The sequence below is a fragment of the Ascaphus truei genome, chromosome 14 (assembly GCF_040206685.1).
Source record: "Ascaphus truei isolate aAscTru1 chromosome 14, aAscTru1.hap1, whole genome shotgun sequence".
Classification (NCBI taxonomy): Eukaryota; Metazoa; Chordata; class Amphibia; order Anura; family Ascaphidae; genus Ascaphus; species Ascaphus truei.
Genome location: NC_134496.1, coordinates 50,025,752 through 50,044,511, shown reverse-complemented (window position 1 = coordinate 50,044,511; position 18,760 = coordinate 50,025,752). Strand labels below are relative to the sequence as shown.

At 48.5% G+C, this 18,760-nt stretch overlaps 2 protein-coding genes across 16 annotated transcripts in view; one reads left to right on the top strand and one right to left on the bottom strand.

Annotated features, from left to right (window-relative positions):
- ABCC5 (ATP binding cassette subfamily C member 5) overlaps positions 1-2,660 on the bottom strand; it is a 73,734-nt gene extending 71,074 nt beyond the window's left edge. For 5 of the 6 annotated variants that reach the window (XR_012788060.1, XM_075570883.1, XM_075570885.1 and 2 more), the window contains exon 1: positions 2,505-2,656. The gene's annotated coding sequence lies outside the window, so the exon portion shown is untranslated. Of the gene's footprint in view, positions 1-2,504 lie in introns of all 6 variants that reach the window. The other variant, XM_075570884.1, reaches the window with a different exon arrangement.
- An 87-nt stretch (positions 2,661-2,747) lies between these two features.
- Positions 2,748-18,760, top strand: part of LOC142466125 (5-hydroxytryptamine receptor 3A-like) — a 51,043-nt gene continuing 35,030 nt past the window's right edge. For 2 of the 10 annotated variants that reach the window (XM_075570893.1, XM_075570892.1), the window contains exons 1-4: positions 2,748-5,373; positions 7,678-7,844; positions 9,463-10,074; positions 17,819-17,936. The gene's annotated coding sequence lies outside the window, so the exon portion shown is untranslated. The other 8 variants (XM_075570897.1, XM_075570895.1, XM_075570901.1 and 5 more) reach the window with 8 other exon arrangements.

Below are 18,760 nucleotides of genomic sequence, written 5' to 3'. Positions count from 1 at the left end.
CTTTAGCACAGGTGGCTCAATCTGTCACAGCTTCAGCACAGATGGCTCAAAGGCACAGTCTTTGCCTGAGCCTCTGATTGAGCTACCTGTGCTGAAGCAGGGATATTCTGAAAACCTGACCTGTTGGTGGCCCTTGAGGACTGGAGTTGCCCAGCCCTGGTTTATGTGAAGCTGCCAATAAGACCCATGGCTACTATTACATTGTCATAACATCAGCCTGGTCAAACAAAACGAATTAACCAAAAAGGAGGAGAGGTGGGTGATATGTATATTTAATATACAATAACACATCAAATATTGGAGGAAAATGGGCAAGCACGCAATTAAAATGTAGACAATTAGTGTGCGTACTGTGTACTAAACCTTTAAGCCTTAATTAAAACTGAGGTTAAATGTACATTAACTTATTTAAATAGTGGACATTACACAGTCAGTTACCACATCTACAAACCTCGAACATTTTGCTCAGGAGATGCGATACTGTTAAATACACAGCATTCCCCCCCCCCTCCAAATAACCCACAACACAATGTACATCTTCTGGTGAACCGGAGTTTAGGCCTCACGCGCCGTGCAAAGCTCTGGTCACTATGTCCAGCAAGGCCACATCTTTACAGCACGGTCACCATGCAAAAAAACTGCCCATCACACGCAATGCGTGCGAAGAGACACGAGACTATATCCACGCAGCAGCCTCACCCAGTACCAAGCACCCACACCGCCAGCAACATGAGGGACAAATCAAAACCTGCACACCCATACAATACTCCCAAGCCAGGTCATTGAAAGACAAAACCCATTGGGGTTTTGTTTTTATCCCAATGACGAGATAAAACATGGGGATGCTAGCAGTATCCTCTCCCAGTTACAGTACGGCACTTTGCACAGGAACATACTGTATAATGTCCCCCCCTCCTCCTCCTCATCTAACAGGGATGTACCGGGTGCATCATCGCACCCAGGGCTCCCCCTGCCGCCCACAAGCCAGGGAGAAAAGCAGACACACAAAAGGAAGGGGGAGAAACACACAACATGAACACACAAACAAAGCGCCCAGCGGCTACTCTTCTCTGCCCCTGTCACAGGGGCTCTCAGCTGACCGATGGGACCTGCTGCTGCGCTGCATACACAATGCGGCATGTTTAACCCCTTCCGCACCCAGCGGCGGCCTGCAACAGATGGTTATGTTACGGTGCAAATGGGGAAGTATTGGACTAACCCGTGCTGTGTGTAATCAGGTGATGTGGGAAGCAGTCAGGACATGTAGTCTAACAAGGGGCTCCCCATAGGAGGATGTTTAGGGGGGTGCGGGGGTGGAGCCCCCCATATTAACCCCTTGAAAGCCTGCCATCTCCTTGTCGAGGCTCATGTGCAATGTCACTAGAGACCCTGTTCTCACATCACCGGACCGAGGTACCGCGGTCAGACCGCAGGGTCCCCAGTGTTTGAGATTTGGGGGTGGTCATGGAATTCCCATTACAGACACGAGGTGGTTAACCCCGTAATACGGAGTGAGACTCCCCTATTTCTGAGGGACACTCAGTGAGGGAGCCGCACCGTTACACCGGAGAAACGTAATAAGTGACACTCCCTTCCCATGTCAGGAAGACTCCGTTGTTATACTCAGTCACTCAGTGAGTGAGGCCCTTCTCTCCCTGTGCTGAGTGATACTCAGTGAAGTTCTTCTCTCCCTGTGCCAAGTGACACTCAGTGACATCATTCTCTCCCTGTGCCGAGTGACACTCAGTGAGTGAGCCTCTAATAATATTGAGTGACAGTGAGGCCTTTCTCTCCCCATGCTGAATTACACTCAGTGAGGCTCTACTCTCCCTATGCTGAGTGACACTCAGTGAGTGATGCCCTTCTCTCCCAGGGCCAAGTGACACTCAGTAAACCCCTCTCCCTTTGTTGAGTGACACTCAGTGAGTGAGCCTCTACTATTGAGTGACACTCGGTGACATCATTCTCTCCCTGTTCCGAGTGACACTCAGTGAGTGAGACTAATTATGTTGAGTGACACTCAGTGGGTGAGCCTCTAATAATATTGAGTGACAGTGAGGCCTTTCTCTCCCCATGCTGAATTACACTCAGTGAGGCTCTACTCTCCCTATGCTGAGTGACACTCAGTGAGTGAGGCCCTTCTCTCCCATGGCCAAGTGACACTCAGTAAACCCCTCTCCCTTTTTCGAGTGACACTCAGTGAGTGAGCCTCTAATATTGAGTGACACTCAGTGACATCATTCTCTCCCTGTTCCGAGTGACACTCAGTGAGACTAATTATGTTGAGTGACAGTGAGTTAGGCCCTACTCTCCCTCTGCTGAGTGACACTCGGTAACCCCCTCTCCCTGCGCTGAGTGACCCTCATTGAGTGATCCCTTTCTCTCCCTGCGCTGAGTGACCCCTTTCTCTTCCTGCGCTGAGTGACACCCTCTGTATTGTGAGTGAGCCTGGTAAGACACCGCGCATGTTGCTGTCAAACCCCGCCGGGTGTTGTTGACGTTACCTGGCGGGTGTGGAAGGGGGCGCTGCGGGGTTCCGGCCGCTGTCTCGGTGCTGTGCCAGCCGGCTCTGCTTCCTGCCTTCTCCGCTGCGGATCCTCAACTCAGGAAAACAAGCAGCCGGGCTGAGGGGGAGTCAGACGGGGTTCAGCACCGCGCCTGCGCCGCGGTCTGGGGGGCGTGGCTATGCGCAGTGTATGACGGGAGCTGTAGTCTTTTCGTGGGTCAGTCCCAGGAACATGCAGCGGCCGTCGGACTACATCTCCCAGGATACCTAAGGGCCACACGGGGCGCGGCCAGGGCAGAGAGGGGGAAGGCAGGGAAAGGGAGGACACGCCCATGTCCTCGCGCTGCGGCACGACGCTCTGGAACGTTCTCTGCGGCCGGGCGGGCTGCGCGTGCACGTAACCAAGGGAGAGGCGCGCGTTGTGCGAGCACGGGAGCGGCAGCCATCTTGGCCTCTGTGTGCGAAAATAAACACGGGCCTGTGTCAGCTGGCCTGTCACACAGCATGAGGCCGTGTCACCCAGTGGCCGTGCCCTGTCACACACCCCGAGGCCGTGCCCTGTCACACACCCCGAGACCGTGCCCTGTCACACACCCCGAGACCGTGCCCTGTCACACCCCGAGGCCGTGCCCTGTCACACACCCAGAGACCGTGCCCAGTCACACACCCCGAGACCGTGCCCTGTCACACACCCCGAGGTTGTGCCCTGTCACACCATGAGACCGTGCCCTGCCACACTATGAGACCGTGCCCTGTCACACACCCAGAGACCGTGCCCTGTCACACACCCCGTAGCCGTGCCCTGTCACACCATTAGACCGTGCCCTGCCACACCATGAGACCGTGCCCTGCCACACCATGAGACCTTGCCCTGTCACACACCCCGAGGCCGTGTCACCCAGAGACCGTGCCCTGTCACACAACCCGAGACCGTGCCCTGTCACACACCCCGAGGCCGTGTCACCCAGAGACCGTGCCCTGTCACACACCCCGTAGCCGTGCCCTGTCACACCATTAGACCGTGCCCTGCCACACCATGAGACCGTGCCCTGTCAAAGCGCCCCCCCCCCGAGGTCGTGCCCTGTCACACCATGAGACCGTGCCCTGTCACAAAACCTGAGACCGTGCCCTGTCACAGCGCCACCTCGCCGTCACAGCGCCACCTCGAGGCCGTGCCCTGTCACACCATGAGACCGTGCCCTGTCACAGCGTCACCCTGAGGCCGTGCCCTGTCACACACCCCAAGGCTGTGTCACCCCGAGGCTGTGCTCTGTCACACAACCCAAGGCCGTACCCTAGCACACACCATGAGGCCGTGCCCTGTCACAGTGTCACCCCGAGACTGTGCCCTGTCACAGTGTCACCCTGAGACCGTGCCCTGTCAAAGCGTCACCCTGAGACCGTGCCCTGTCAAAGCGTCACCCTGAGGCTGTGCCCTGTCAGTGTCACCCCGAGACCGTGCCATGTCACAGCATCACCCCAAAGTCGTGCCTTCCACAGTGTCACCCCAAAGCTGTGCCCTGGAACAGCGTCACCCCGACGCCGTGCCCTGTCACAGCAACACCCCAAGGCGGTGCCCTGTCACACACCCCGAGGCCGTGCCCTGTCACAGCTTCACCCTGAGGCCGTGCCCTGTCACACACCCCGAGGCCATGCCCCGTCACAGCAGCACCCGAGGCTGTGCCCTGTCACACACCCCGAGGCTGTGCCCTGTCACATTAACCAATGGGAGTGTTAGCGCAGCGCTCCTCGGCCCTCAAAGGCAGAAAAAGGTACAATCGGTACAGCTGGTTTTAATAGGTACAGGGCATAGAAATAGGTACAATTGTAGGCTATGAATCCGTTTCCTGTCACAGTGTCACCCTGAGATTGTTTCCTGTTGAGTGTCGTCCTAAGGCCAATATTCTGTCACTTCAAGGCCGTGTTGTCACATTGTCACCTTGAGGCCGTGTCCTGTCACAATGTCACCCTGAGGCTAACTTCATATTAAGGCCGTGTCTTGTCACAGTGTCACCCTATGGACCCTCTGTGCCTTGTCACACATACCAATCTGAGTTATAAATTTGACTTTAAAAAGTGTCAGATAAATTATATGAGAAAAGCTGGAGACCGCCTATACAAATCCCAGGGCTGTCACAGAGACGTCAACCTCAAACATCCCAGAATTGGTGGTTCTGTCCAAGGAAGATACTGAATACAAATAAGAAAAAAAGCTCTCTAGATTACACAAGGAAGATACTGATTGGTATCAGTGAGACTTGAATTCAACTAAAAGTCAACAGGTTAAGCACCCAGATTTCTAGTAAACCTCAGAAGAAAAAAGCGCAAAAAAGGAAAATGCAATCGTATTTAAATTCCAATGAGAGAACCTTAAAACGTTACACTTACATATGTATAAGTATTGAGGTGTGCATAAACAGGGAGACACCAAGCTGATAAAGTCTCTGTCCCTTCTCAACAAAGTGCTCGTAAACGGCGTCACTGCATTAGTGTTGTACCGGGTCCTAAATTTTCCGAAAACCGGGCAAAAGGAACCATTTTGCCCGGCCGGGTACCCGGTTACCCGGCCGGCACTTACCTGCAGGGTGAGGAAGACCACTGTGGAGGGTGAGGAGGATCGCTGCGACATCATGGAAGCAGCAGCAGACGTCCTGGTGGCGGTAGCAGCAGAAGTCCATGTTCAGCCAGCAGGAGCAGCGGGAATACAGCACACAGCTGATGCCAGGGAACCATGTGACTGGAGAAGGAGCATTCCTATTGGGCAGCTGGGATGTATGAGAGAGGAGCAGCTGGGCTAAAAGCTGGGGCCCCAAAGGATGTGAAGGAGATTCTGGGAACTGTTAGGAGTCCTTCATCTGCAGATGGAGGTAAGCGAATGGGAGTGTAGAGAACTAGAAGCTCTCTCAGATAGTTGGGACCCTGGGCATGTATCCTATGAATGTAACAAGCCCATATTGAAATAAATTCGCCATTTTAAAGGCAGTGAGTGCAGAGATTGGAGAACCGGTGGCAAGAACGGGTCTGGTTGTTAACAATCTGGCCGCAGCGTTCTGCACCAGCTGCAGGCGGCGCCGCTCTTTTTCCGGGAATGCCCAAGTAGAGTGCATTGCAGTATTCCAGGCATGAGGACACAAAGGCATGGACAAGCGTAGTAAGATCCTCTACGGGGATCAAGTGCCTAATCCTGAAGGTTTGACCACGGCTGATACCTGATGTTTAAGGGTCCAGTTACAGTCAAGGACAACACCAAGATTCTGCACACACACAGTTTTGCAACTGGGAGCCCCCATGCTTAAAACCAGTTGGTTGACTTAGATGCAGTCATGTTTTCTTCACATTTAAATATCCAAGAGTTTTCTCTTCTTCCTAATATAGAGTCTTAACTCCCACCTTTCAACAGGTCCACAAACTGGCCTTACCCCATAATCACACACAGGAGCTGTCCTCAATATGAGGAGTCCAGGATGCTGCCCTCAATATGGGAGTCTAGGGGACTTCCCACAATTTGAGAAGCCCAGGAGACTGGTCTCAATATGGGAAGTCCGAGAATCTACCCTGAACATGCGGCGTGGGAGGATACCCTCAATATGGGGAGGATGCCCCCAATATGGGGAGTCCGGAAAGGTGCTATCTATAAAGGATATTTTGGGAGGGTTGACAAGAATGGTGTTGTTTATCATTTCTATACTTCTATGAATTAAAAAAACTTTGCAATCATGGGCTTCATCTAGACACACTATGAGTCCTCAGTTCCTTTTCTATGTTACGTTGATGTTTATAAATTCTCTTTTTTTTAGTCTAACATACTGCAACCCGCAAGGGCGTTCCAATAAATAACATGAACTGTCCCAATCAGCCAAATCTTTAATGTCAGAAGATTGTCCCCTAACAAGTCAAGAACATTTTTGTGTTCAAACTATTTGGTCATATTGATTTGACCACAAAGGGGCCATCCTTTCAAAACAATCAAATATCAATATTTACATTTTATTTTTATTTTTTTTAAGTTTTAGGTATGAAGGTGAGAAACTCTTTTTTGTATACAATACTATAATTCTGTGGTAACATTTCTTTTAAAACTGGATCACATAAAAGAATGTTTCAGTGTTTGCTTAAAATATTTCTAAATTTATAAAAAGATGTATATATAGTTAAAAATTATGGATTTCATGATTTTGTTTTTTTTTTGTTAGAAGCAATTTTATTTCTTTGTAACTGCATTTTCTTGTTGTTGTGTTATTAGCTGTGTTAAGGGCTTTGTCATATCCTCATTACAAAAATATTTTTGTAATTATCTCTGATTGCTCTACAAAATCTTTCTCCCATGCTGAGTTCCTTTTAACACATCTAAATTGACCCAGATTTCTATAACGGACGGGACAGGTTTACGTGAGCCGGTAATGTACCGGAGTGTGCGGCTCTACTGATGTTATTCTTCATTACAAAAAATATCGTTTTGGTATCTGTAACAAGACTTATCTCCAGATATTTGTGATGTATCTCCCCAGGCTCACCCTAGTAACTGGACCCTCTTTATCACCCGCACACATTTCACATTCCTTGTTATTAAGAAATATATATATATATATATATATATATTTATTTTTCTCCCTAATAAAATATCATTTGCCCTATGACAGTCTATATTTTATTTGATTAACAGAATGAATCAGGGAAATTATTTTTAAAACATAAACATATAGGGAAATTTAATTTTAAATACTTAAAACACATCCTACTCTTCTCTCTATATTATCTCATATGTATATGTATATTTCAATAACTTTCTAACAGCTAAAGTGACTGAACTACTGGAAATGTACCCCCTACCACCCACCACCCCATTCCACTTTTCTTTCTGTGCCCTTAACCCCACCCATCCTCTCCCCCCTTTTAATTTTTGTATCCCCTTACTTTTGAAAACTTTAGAAAACACAAAGTTTGGGGAAAAAACAATCCTACTTTAGTAATGATATTTTCCTATAATGTGGAGAAAATGTGTTTGCTAATCCCTTAGCTGCCAACATATTGAAGGGGTTAAAAGGTTTTACTTGCAAAGAGCCTACTAATAAAATACGTTTTTTATTGAAAAGCCGTGACGGAGCAAAGCAATGCGCTGTTCTCCCACCACGGAAGGGTTAAATAGCAGGGACGTTTTTTATTCTTTTCAGGCTCAGAGCCCCAATAACACAGCACTTTCCCCCCTGTTTCCGGACATGGAGCCGATCCCAAAGCCGTCTCATAAAACCCGAATTCTGCTGGGTGCGAGAGTTGGAACCAGCCTGAGCCAGCGTCACTTCTCCCCCCTGAGGGCACCGGCAAACTCTGAAAGAGAAAGGTAAGTTCTAAGACAATTTAGGACTCATGTTAATCCAATTTTAATGAGATTATTTGTGTGGATAAAGCAGTCAGAGGGGATTAATTTATTTTTAAAAAGCATCTACCTTATTCTCCCTTGAATTTTCTCCATCAGTATAATTTACCTGTGCCTGTAACTCTCTCCCTTTCTGTTAAGGAAGCTGTTCCTTCCATGACTCAGTGCTTGCCCTTTATTAATATGTTTTATTATAACTCCTAAACGTAAGGCTTTTCTGAATACCCTCCACATGTACAGCAATAGTATGAAAGAAAATTAAACTAAAAAAAAAACTGGTGGGCACCCTCTCTACAGGTGCCTCTTTTTGGACTTGTGTAAAAGGTTGGTAAGAAGCCTAGACTTTAATCCCTCAGGTACTGCTGAAGCGTTAGTCAGTCCCCCACATGGGGTTAGGCCTGGTTGTTATTTTCTGCTCTAACTTTGCTAATACGAAGCTGTTTTCTGTTTAAAGCTGCAGTTCAAGCTGACGTTTTTAAAATATATATATTTTTTTTTCCTATTCAATATGTGCATCAATACAATCTGCACACTGACAAGTGATTTGCTAAGCTGCAGATCGATCCGTTCTCCTGTAATCGACTGTAATAGATTGCTTGCCCAGGGTTATTTAATTCAGTTCTTGCAGAGCATTTTTGGCCATGTAGTTCCTGGAATATGATTGACTGGGCAGTTACTAGATACAATTGGTGCACTGCTAGAGAACTGCTAGAGAGAGGGCGGGGCTCAAGAGCCAGAGCCAATCAGAAGGGGAAGGGGGCTGTCACTTTGGAATTGCTTCATACATTAGAAACATTAAAAATGTCTTTAAAACATTCTTTTTTTTTTTTTTTAATGCTACAAGTATTTCCCATAGTACAGAACTGATTTATTAAAAAAACAAAAACACATGTAGGATATTGCTTGAACTGCTGCTTTAAAGCTGCTGGCTAATAAAGCATACGTCTCCTGTCTCGATTACTGTAACCTCCTGCTGTCCGGCTTTCCTGCCTCTCACCTGTCTCCCCAACTATCTATCGTAAACGCTGCTGCCAGAATCACTTTACTCTTTCCTAAATCTGTCTCAGCGTCTCCCCTGCTGAAATCCCTCTCCTGACTCCCTATCAAATTCCGTATCACACACTCAATCCTCCTCCTCACTTTTAAAGCTTTACACTCTTCTGATCCTCCTTACATCTCAGCCCTAATATATCACTATACCCTCCTCTGCCCCTCCTTACATCTCAGCCCTAATTTCTCGCTATGAACCATCCCAACTCTTGTGTTCGGCTGAGGGATGTCTTCCCTTTACCCCTTTTGTGTCTAAGGCCCTCTCCCGCCTTAAACCTTTCTCACCAACCCCCACAAATCTGGAATGTCCTTTCCCTCAATATCCGACTAGCACCCTCTCTATCCACAGTGACAGAGTCACTATATCTGTATGCTGGAGTAGTGCAGTGTGTGTGCTTTCCAGCATGCCGGCAGTTAAATTCCTCCTAGAGAGGGTAGCTTCAGGTGCAGCCAATGAAGCCAGCACTCCTCTATGAACAGGAGGTTTAAAATGCAGGAAACTGCCAGAGACATTGAGCTTGTCTTTCCCCAGCCAGGATGGTACAGAGACTTCTCCCCGACCAGGAGGATACTGGTTGGTCTGGCCCGAGGCCTGCAGGAAGCAGGGCTGCTGGGACTCACACCCAGGCAGAGGATTGCCTCAAGGGCCAACAAGCTGCTGAACGGAGCGGATTATACAAGGAACCAGCGTTTCAATCCTGCTGAGGGAATTACCTGGAGACCCTGGGAGGGATACCCCAGCAACTAACTAATAAGGACTTTTATATCGCTCATTGATAATCTGTCTCTAAACAGGAGGGTATGTTTGGGGCTGGTAACTGTCTTATCTGGCCAGCCAGGTAGATAGAGCCTGAGATGTTTAGTAAGTCAAAAGGGAGTAGGGTTTTATTTTGTGGTTTGGTTTTCTTAAAGTGAGCCTAATGTTTGGTTGTTATTGTTCAGAATAAACCACTACAGTTACAGTTTAACCCACTGTTTCCCAACTTAGCAAATGCCTACTGTGAAATTCTAGGGACACACTAGGGGCTGGGATAATATCAAACACAGACGGAGGACGGAGCCCACTCCAGCAGTCCGACCTAGAAGTCAGTGAAAACTTCTGGTGTCTGCCGCCAGGAAGGTCTTCCCCCGCTCCACTCCACAGGTAGGAACTTTTAACTGAGAGGGGTCGAGAGAATGAGGGGAGGGGGAAAGACTTGTTGGGCTATCCACCTTGACAATATAAAATTAGATTGCACAAAAAAAAAAAAAACCTGAAGAAATTTGTTTTTGCATTTCCTAAACAGAAAATAAAATTCTAATGTGCATTTCTTGTACATATCCTGTGAAAAGTGAAAGTAAATTGGGGGTGGGAGGTGGGCACAAGGCTGAAGGTTCGCCTAGGGTGCCTCATACCCTTGCGCCAGCCCTAGATTGGGGGACATTTGTAAGGCAGCGGCCAAGAGTTCAATATACACCATTATTAAAGTAAACGCTTATAAATTATTATTTCGATGGTACTTATCTCCGGAATGGTTACACGCCATCAATAACTCCTTATTTTCCTGCCTGTTTTAGAAGATGCAAGTGACAAGTGTCCTTCATTAATTCCTTATTGGGTACCTCTATGAAACCAGATCCGTGGACGGCCCAGTTGGGCAGACCGCCACCTGATCTACCTAAACACTCATCTAAACTCGTAACTCATGTTCTCTCCGCAACCAGGTGTCGTAATGCGGCATTTTGGAACAAACAAGTGACACCTGATCTAAACATCATTAAGGGCTGGGGTTGGCATGTGTTGGTGATGGAGCATTTCTGAAAGAGAAATGCCACTAATGTGCCCTTGAATAGGAACCATGGTTCGCCTCCGAGGGCAGATTGGGGATAGCGGGGCTGCTTCAGTTTTACTATAGTGTGTGTCATACGGTGAGGTGTGAAGGGCTTGGGGTGGCAGTAGTGCACACTTTATCTAGACAAACGCTTGATTTTTGATGAACCGCAGGGAGTGACCACATGTTTTAATTTTTTTTATTACCCCTCGATACCCATTCTCTTGGCCTTATGTATAATTTGTTATGTGTTTATTCTGTATGATTTTCTCCTATCCCTCTTTTTACCCCTGCCCCTTAAAATATTAAAATATACAGGTTTTAAAAAAAAAAAATTATAATCTATTTTCTGGTTTCCATAGTATTAGTTTATTCTCATTGTATCTATTTTCTGCAGTATAGAGCTGATCAGGGTGTTACTGTTACGGGTTAGGGTTAGTGTAGAGCTGATCAGGTTATTACTGTTACGGGTTAGGGTTAGTGTAGAGCTGAGCAGGTTATTACTGTTACAGGTTAGGGTTAGTGTAGAGCTGATCAGGGTGTTACTGTTACGGGTTAGGGTTAGTGTAGAGCTGAGCAGGTTATTACTGTTACAGGTTAGGGTTAGTATATAGCTGATCAGGGTGTTACTGTTACAGGTTAGGGTTAGTATATAGTTGATCAGGGTGTTACTGTTACATGTTAGGGTTAGTATATAGTTGATTAGGGTGTTACTGTTACATGTTAGGGTTAGTATATAGCTGATCAGGGTGTTACTGTTACAGGTTAGGTTTAGTGTAGAGCTGATCAGGGTGTTACTGTTACAAGTTAGGGTTAGTGTAGAGCTGATCAGGTTATTACTGTTACGGGTTAGGGTTAGTATATAGCTGAGCAGGTTATTACTGTTACAGGTTAGGGTTAGTATAGAGCTGAGCAGGTTATTAATGTTACAGGTTAGGGTTAGTGTAGAGCTGATCAGGTTATTACTGTTACGGGTTAGGGTTAGTGTAGGAGGACATGTGCAGAGGTACACAATGGAGACTGTTGTAAGGTGAAATTAAAACAAGGCTTTAGTGTGCCTGTCGCTTTAAACTCAGCAAAAAAAATCAACATAAGCGAAATAGTGAGCCAAACAAAACCTGCTCCACTTTGGCATTTATGTATTCTTATATTCCAGCCCATTTTAACTGGGTGGCTACCCAAGCTATTCACCAGCACAAGTCATATTTATACATATACTAGCTGAGAGACCCGGCGTTGCCCGGGATGTAATTTTGGGGGGGGCGTACGACAGGGTTAGGCTTCCCCCCCCCCCTTGACAGCTAGGTGGGTGACTGAGTTGACTGAGTGTGTGGGTGACTGTGTGGGTGGGTGGGTGACACTTGACTGAGTGGGTGGGTGGGTTGGTGACTGAGTGGGTGAGTTTTGGTCGGTGACTGGGTGGGTGACTTTGGGTCGGTTTGACTTTGGGTCGGTGGGTGGGTGACTTTGGGTCGGTGGGTAGGTGACTTTGGGTCGGTGGGTGGGTGACTTTGGGTCGGTGGGTGGGTGACTTTGGGTTGGTGGGTGGGTGACTTTGGGTCGGTTTGACTTTGGGTCGGTGGGTGGGTGACTTTGGGTCGGTGGGTGACTTTGGGTCGGTGGTTGGGTGTGTGAGTTGGGTCGGTGGGTGGGTGAGTTGGGTCGGGGGGTGGATGACTTTGGGTCGGTGGGTGGGTGACTTTGGGTCGGTGGGTGGGTGACTTTGGGTCGGTGGGTGGGTGGGTGACTCTGGGTCGGTGGGTGGGTGGGTGACTCTGGGTTGGTGGGTGGGTGGGTGACTTTGGGTGGGTGGGTGACTTTGGGTGGGTGGGTGACTTCGGTGACTGGGTGACTTTTTCAGGGTCGGTGACTGGGTGGGTCAGTGACTGGGGTCGGTGACTGGGTGGGACAGTGAGTGGGTAGGTGGGGTCGGTGAGTGGGTGGGTGGGGTCGGTGAGTGGGTGGGTGGGGTCAGTGACTGGGTGGGTGGTTTTGGGTGAGACTTGGTGGGTGAGTGTGAGACTGAATGGGTGGGTGAGTGTGAGACTGAATGGGTGGGTGAGTGTGAGACTGAATGGGTGGGTGAGTGGGAGACTGAATGGGTGGGTGAGTGGGAGACTGAATGGGTGGGTGAGTGGGAAACTGAATGGGTGGATGAGTGGGTGAGTGGGAAACTGAATGGGTGGGTGAGTGGGAAACTGAATGGGTGGGTGAGTGGGAAACTGAATGGGTGGATGAGTGGGAAACTGAATGAGTGGGTGAGTGGGAGACTGAGTGGGAGAGTGGGTGGGAGACTGACTGGGTGGGAGACTGACTGGGTGGGAGACTGACTGGGTGGGAGACTGACTGGGTGGGAGACTGACTGGGTGGGAGACTGACTGGGTGGGTGAGTGGGAGACTGATTGGGTGGGTGAGTGGGAGACTGACTGGGTGGGTGAGTGGGAGACTGACTGGGTGGGCGAGTGGGAGACTGACTGGGTGGGTGAGTGGGTGACTGACTGGGTGGGTGAGTGGGTGACTGACTGGGTGGGTGAGTGGGTGGGTGAGTGGGTGACTGACTGGGTGGGTGAGTGGGTGACTGACTGGGTGGGTGAGTGGGTGACTGACTGGGTGGGTGAGTGGGTGACTGACTGGGTGGGTGAGTGGGTGACTGACTGGGTGAGTGGGTGACTGACTGGGTGGGTGAGTGGGTGACTGACTGGGTGGGTGGGTGACTGGGTGGGTGAGTGGGTGACTGACTGACTGGCTGAATGGGTGGGTGACTGGGTGACTGACTGAATGGGTGACTGAATGGGTGGGTGACTGAGTGACTGGGTGGGTGACTGAGTGACTGGGTGGGTGACTGAGTGGGTGGGTGAGTGAGTCGGTGGGTGAGTGGGTGGGTGACTGAGTTGACTGAGTTGACTGAGTGGGTGGGTGGGTGGGTGACTGGGTGAAAGTGACTGGGTGGGTGGGTGACTGGGTGAAAGTGACTGGGTGGGTGGGTGGGTGACTGGGTGGGTGGGTGACTGACTGGGTGGGTGGGTGACTGACTGGGTGGGTGACTCTGGGTGACTGGGTGGGTGACTTGACTGGGTAGGTGGGTGGGTGACTTGACTGGGTAGGTGGGTGGGTGACTTGACAGGGTGGGTGTGTGGGTGACTTGACTGGGTGGGTGGGTGGGTGACTTGACTGAGTGAGTGAGTGGGTGACTTGACTGAGTGAGTGAGTGGGTGGGTGACTGAGTGAGTGGGTGGGTGACTAAGTGAGTGGGTGGGTGACTAAGTGAGTGGGTGGGTTACTGAGTGGGTGGGTTACTGAGTGGGTGGGTGACTGAGTGGGTGGGTGGGTGACTGAGTGGGTGGGTGGGTGACTGAGTGGGTGACTGAGTGAGTGGGTGGGTGACTGGGTGGGTGGGTGACTGGGTGAAAGTGACTGGGTGGGTGTGTGGGTGACTGGGTGACAGTGCGTGGGTGGGAGACGGTGGGTGACTTACCTTGACCCCATGGCATCTGGCTGGGGCAGGAGGTGAGTTCGGGAAGCTGGGGGGGGGGGCAAGAGTGGCAGGAGTCCCGCGCCGCGCTTCCCCTCTCCGGTAGCGGCGCACATGAGGGGGAGTCCCGCGCCGCGCTTCCCCTCTCCGGTAGCGGCGCACGTGAGGGGGAGTCCCGCGCCGCGCGTCCCCTCTCCGGTAGCGGCGCACGTGAGGGGGAGTCCCGCGCCACGCTTCCCCTCTCCGGTAGCGGCGCACGTGAGGGGGAGTCCCGCGCCGCGCTTCCCCTCTCCGGTAGTGGCGCACGTGAGGGGGAGAGCAGGAGGCCCGGCCCGCGCTTCCCCTCTCCGGTAGCGGCGCACGTGAGGGGGAGAGCAGGAGGCCCGGGCCGCGCCGTGAGGGGGGAGGAGCCTGGAGTTTGCTGCTGAGCAGGAGGGCCGCGGCGCACGGTGAGGGTGCGGCTGGGGATGTTGCGGAGCGTGGGGATTTGGGTGAGGTGGGGGGAGAGAGTGAGGGGCACCGGGACAGAAGGGGGGGGGTGTGTGTGGAAGGTGAGCTGCGGTCCAACTGACGGGGGAGAGTGAGGGTGTGTGTGTGTGTGTGAGGAGGGGGAGAGTGAGGTGTGTGTGTGTGTGTGTGTGTGTGTGTGTGTGTGTGTGGTTTTTTTTGCCCGTCACTCTGCCTCAGGCCAATGAGAGGTGCGGGGGCGGGCAGGCCAAGGGACCAATGAGATTGCCGCTAGGGACGCAGACATACAGTGCTTTCAGAAATATATAGTAGATATATATATATAGACAACAGTCATTGGAAAATAAAGTCTTATACGAAAAGTCTTATCTGTTAGCTTGGCTGCTGTAGGGGAAGCTTCTCTGCTCTCTTGGATCCGCACCCGTGTGTGCTAAGGCAATCTCCAGGCTCCAGGTTAGAATCTTGTCCCCTTTGTCTTGTGGTCAGCTTGTCCATCAAGACATCTGTCCTTCCTTGGTTCAGCCCAGTTGTGGACTAAGGAATCTCTGCTCTGTCTCCTAGTTCAGCTCAGGTGTGAGCTAAGGAGTCTCACTTCCTGTCTCAGAGGCAGGCTTTTTCTACCACCTGTAATCAGCCAGGTGGTGTCAGTTAATTGCCTACCAGCAGTTAACCACCACACTGCTGGATTAGAGGCACATTTGTGAACAGGGATAAGTCCCCTGTTACATACCTCCCCTGTTTGTGGGAAGCTCGGGCTTACCACGGCCAAAGCCCATCCTCCCACTCTCATTCGAGATCTTTCTGTGACTTGAATGAGAGTGGATGGAGGAAGAGAACCCTCTGTCCCGCTGGGATCGGAGCCCTTTCTCCAGTTTATTTTTGTCTCCTCCCGAAGGTGCTTGAGATCAGCACTCCTCAGTCACTCGAGGAGGACTTTTTCCAAGTAAAGTCTTTTTACCGAGTGCGCGGTCATGAGATTTCCGTTGCGTCGGGCACTCTTCTTTTTGTAGACAAACTGTATGTCAACAGTTGTAGAGCAGTTAGGACTAGGTCTTAGAGTTTTCCGCTCTTGAAGCGGTCTTTCTGCACCTCCTCCACACAACGGAGTCACCAGTTCAGCTTCTTTGGGACTGAGTTGCACCTCCACCTCCCTTTCCAGAGAACGTCCTATCTTTTCAGCTTCCTCAGCTAAGGATTCTTCTGTCTTTGATTCTGCACTCCTACCTCTGTTTGTTGCCTGTTGGGCAGCTGCAGATTTTGGTTAGTGCTTTCTTAGGTGGCTCAAACTTCGTAATCTTGTTTTGAAGGTGCGTGGAGTCCCCAACTCTCACTGTACCCTTGTCCTCACGGGCATTAGTTACTGTGGGAAACCTTTGCTTGGGCAGTTACTGTTACTGTTACGGGGTTAGGGTTAGTGTAGAGCTGAGCAGGTTATTACTGTTACGGGTTAGGGTTAGTATATAGCTGATCAGGGTGTTACTGTTACGGGGTTAGGGTTAGTGTAGAGCTGAGCAGGTTATTACTGTTACAGGTTAGGGTTAGTGTAGAGCTGAGCAGGTTATTACTGTTACGGGGTTAGGGTTAGTATAGAGCTGAGCAGGTTATTACTGTTACAGGTTAGGGTTAGTATAGAGCTGAGCAGGTTATTACTGTTACAGGTTAGGGTTAGTATAGAGCTGATCAGGTTATTACTGTTACAGGTTAGGGTTAGTATAGAGCTGAGCAGGTTATTACTGTTACAGGTTAGGGTTAGTATAGAGCTGATCAGGGTGTTACTGTTACAGGTTAGGGTTAGTATAGAGCTGATCAGGTTATTACTGTTACAGGTTAGGGTTAGTATATAGCTGAGCAGGTTATTACTGTTACAGGTTAGGGTTAGTATATAGCTGAGCAGGTTATTACTGTTACGGGTTAGGGTTAGTGTAGAGCTGATCAGGTTATTACTGTTACAGGTTAGGGTTAGTATAGAGCTGATCAGGTTATTACTGTTACAGGTTAGGGTTAGTATAGAGCTGATCAGGGTGTTACTGTTACGGGTTAGGGTTAGTATAGAGCTGATCAGGTTATTACTGTTATAGGTTAGGGTTAGTTTATAGCTGATCAGGTTATTACTGTTACAGGTTAGGGTTAGTGTAGAGCTGAGCAGGTTATTACTGTTACGGGTTAGGGTTAGTGTAGAGCTGATCAGGGTGTTACTGTTACGGGGTTAGGGTTAGTGTAGAGCTGAGCAGGTTATTACTGTTACGGGTTAGGGTTAGTGTAGAGCTGATCAGGGTGTTACTGTTACAGGTTAGGGTTAGTATAGAGCTGATCAGGTTATTACTGTTACAGGTTAGGGTTAGTGTAGAGCTGAACAGGTTATTACTGTTACGGGGTTAGGGTTAGTGTAGAGCTGAGCAGGTTATTACTGTTACAGGTTAGGGTTAGTGTAGAGCTGAGCAGGTTATTACTGTTACAGGTTAGGGTTAGCCATCTTCCCTCCAGTGCAGAAGATACTGTATTAGTTATGTTACTTACTCTGATCCTATCTGCACCTGTTTGTAGCCCAGCACAGCAAAGCTATATAATTTCACCTTGTTGCAACTAATACATACATACAAGATACACTTTTTTCAACTAAGGTGTGTCAAGATACCTTGTTCTGACCAACTACAGTATACTTTAATTATTATCTGGGGTTAAAAAGATCATAGATTTTCATGTATAAAGTTGGAACACGTTTAGTTATTTGTATAGTGGTAACGAGTCACGTGGATGAGGATAGAATCTTAATCTTAACTCTATACAAAGCTGCTCTTGGAATTAAAACGCCATTTAAGGTTATCTACATTCTGATTGGTTATTATTACAACGGGAGGGGTGCATGGAAGGCCAAGGAATTTGGGAAACACTTTAACCTAATCACACATTTTCTCTAAACGCTAGCTGGATCGTCTGAAAATTACTTACCACAATGATACCTAATAGATTTTTTTCTGCGGTTTTCCCCTTTTTATCTGATTTCTTGTTATAAGTTGTTTAGTACTCTAATTTACATACTCATTACATAGCGACTTTATAGCACTATAGTAAGGCGACCTCTGAAACACCCAAAACAAAATTACTTTAAAACTGATTTAATATTCTTCTTCCAACAGATTTAATCATTTTCAAGATCTTTCAAAACCACTGCTCTTATGAGGGACGGTGAAAGCTGTACTTAGAGGCTCACTAATCTCTTTTGTGTTTCATTGGAATGGAACTAGCAATCCGAAGGTAAATACAGCACTAATTGCAATTTATAAGAATTTCAAAAGGAATCATAACACGTTTACAAAGTATACTTGGGTGGTGGGGGGGGGGGGGGAGAGAAGCATTTGAGACTCCTAGGTTATAAGGTTTCAATCGAACAAATTGCTGGCTGATATTGTTACAACCTATACATTTTCTACATTTATAGAGGCGATTGTAGATCCTCTAGCAACGAGACATACCCCATTCTGGCTCAGTTTCACAAATTCTACAGCTCTCTCTATGGCTGAGGTCTGAGGAGAACCTATTTTGGGAGTTTTTGAAAAATAAGACACCTAGGCTGACACCTGCTCATTTGGAAATACTTAAACAGAACTGAACTTGCTATGAGATTGAAAAAATATTAAGTTCCTTCCATAATAATAATAATTCTCTAGCAACAGATGGTTGCCCGGCGGAGTTTCTTTTAACATTTGTAAAGCAAGAGGTTTCCCAGGTCCTTTGGTGAGGTACAAATCCTTCATCCACTTGTAACTATGCTTTCATGTTTTTGATTAGTATACCAGGCAGGGATCCAGAGAATACAACCTCTTACCGGCACATTTCTCTTTTAAATGTGGACTATAAAACACTTTTATTAAGCTATTACCAGATATATCTCTAAGACCAGACTGGATTTGGGATGGGAAAACATCCAACTAAAAACATTAGGAAAATGATGGCAATCATTCAATATTTTACGTGTCTGAGTTCTTTATTTAGAAAAGATAAGTTTTTAGGTTCTATTACAATGCTTAGTTTGGATGTGACCCCGGGCCTCTTATTATTACGTCTTTGAACAATCTTTT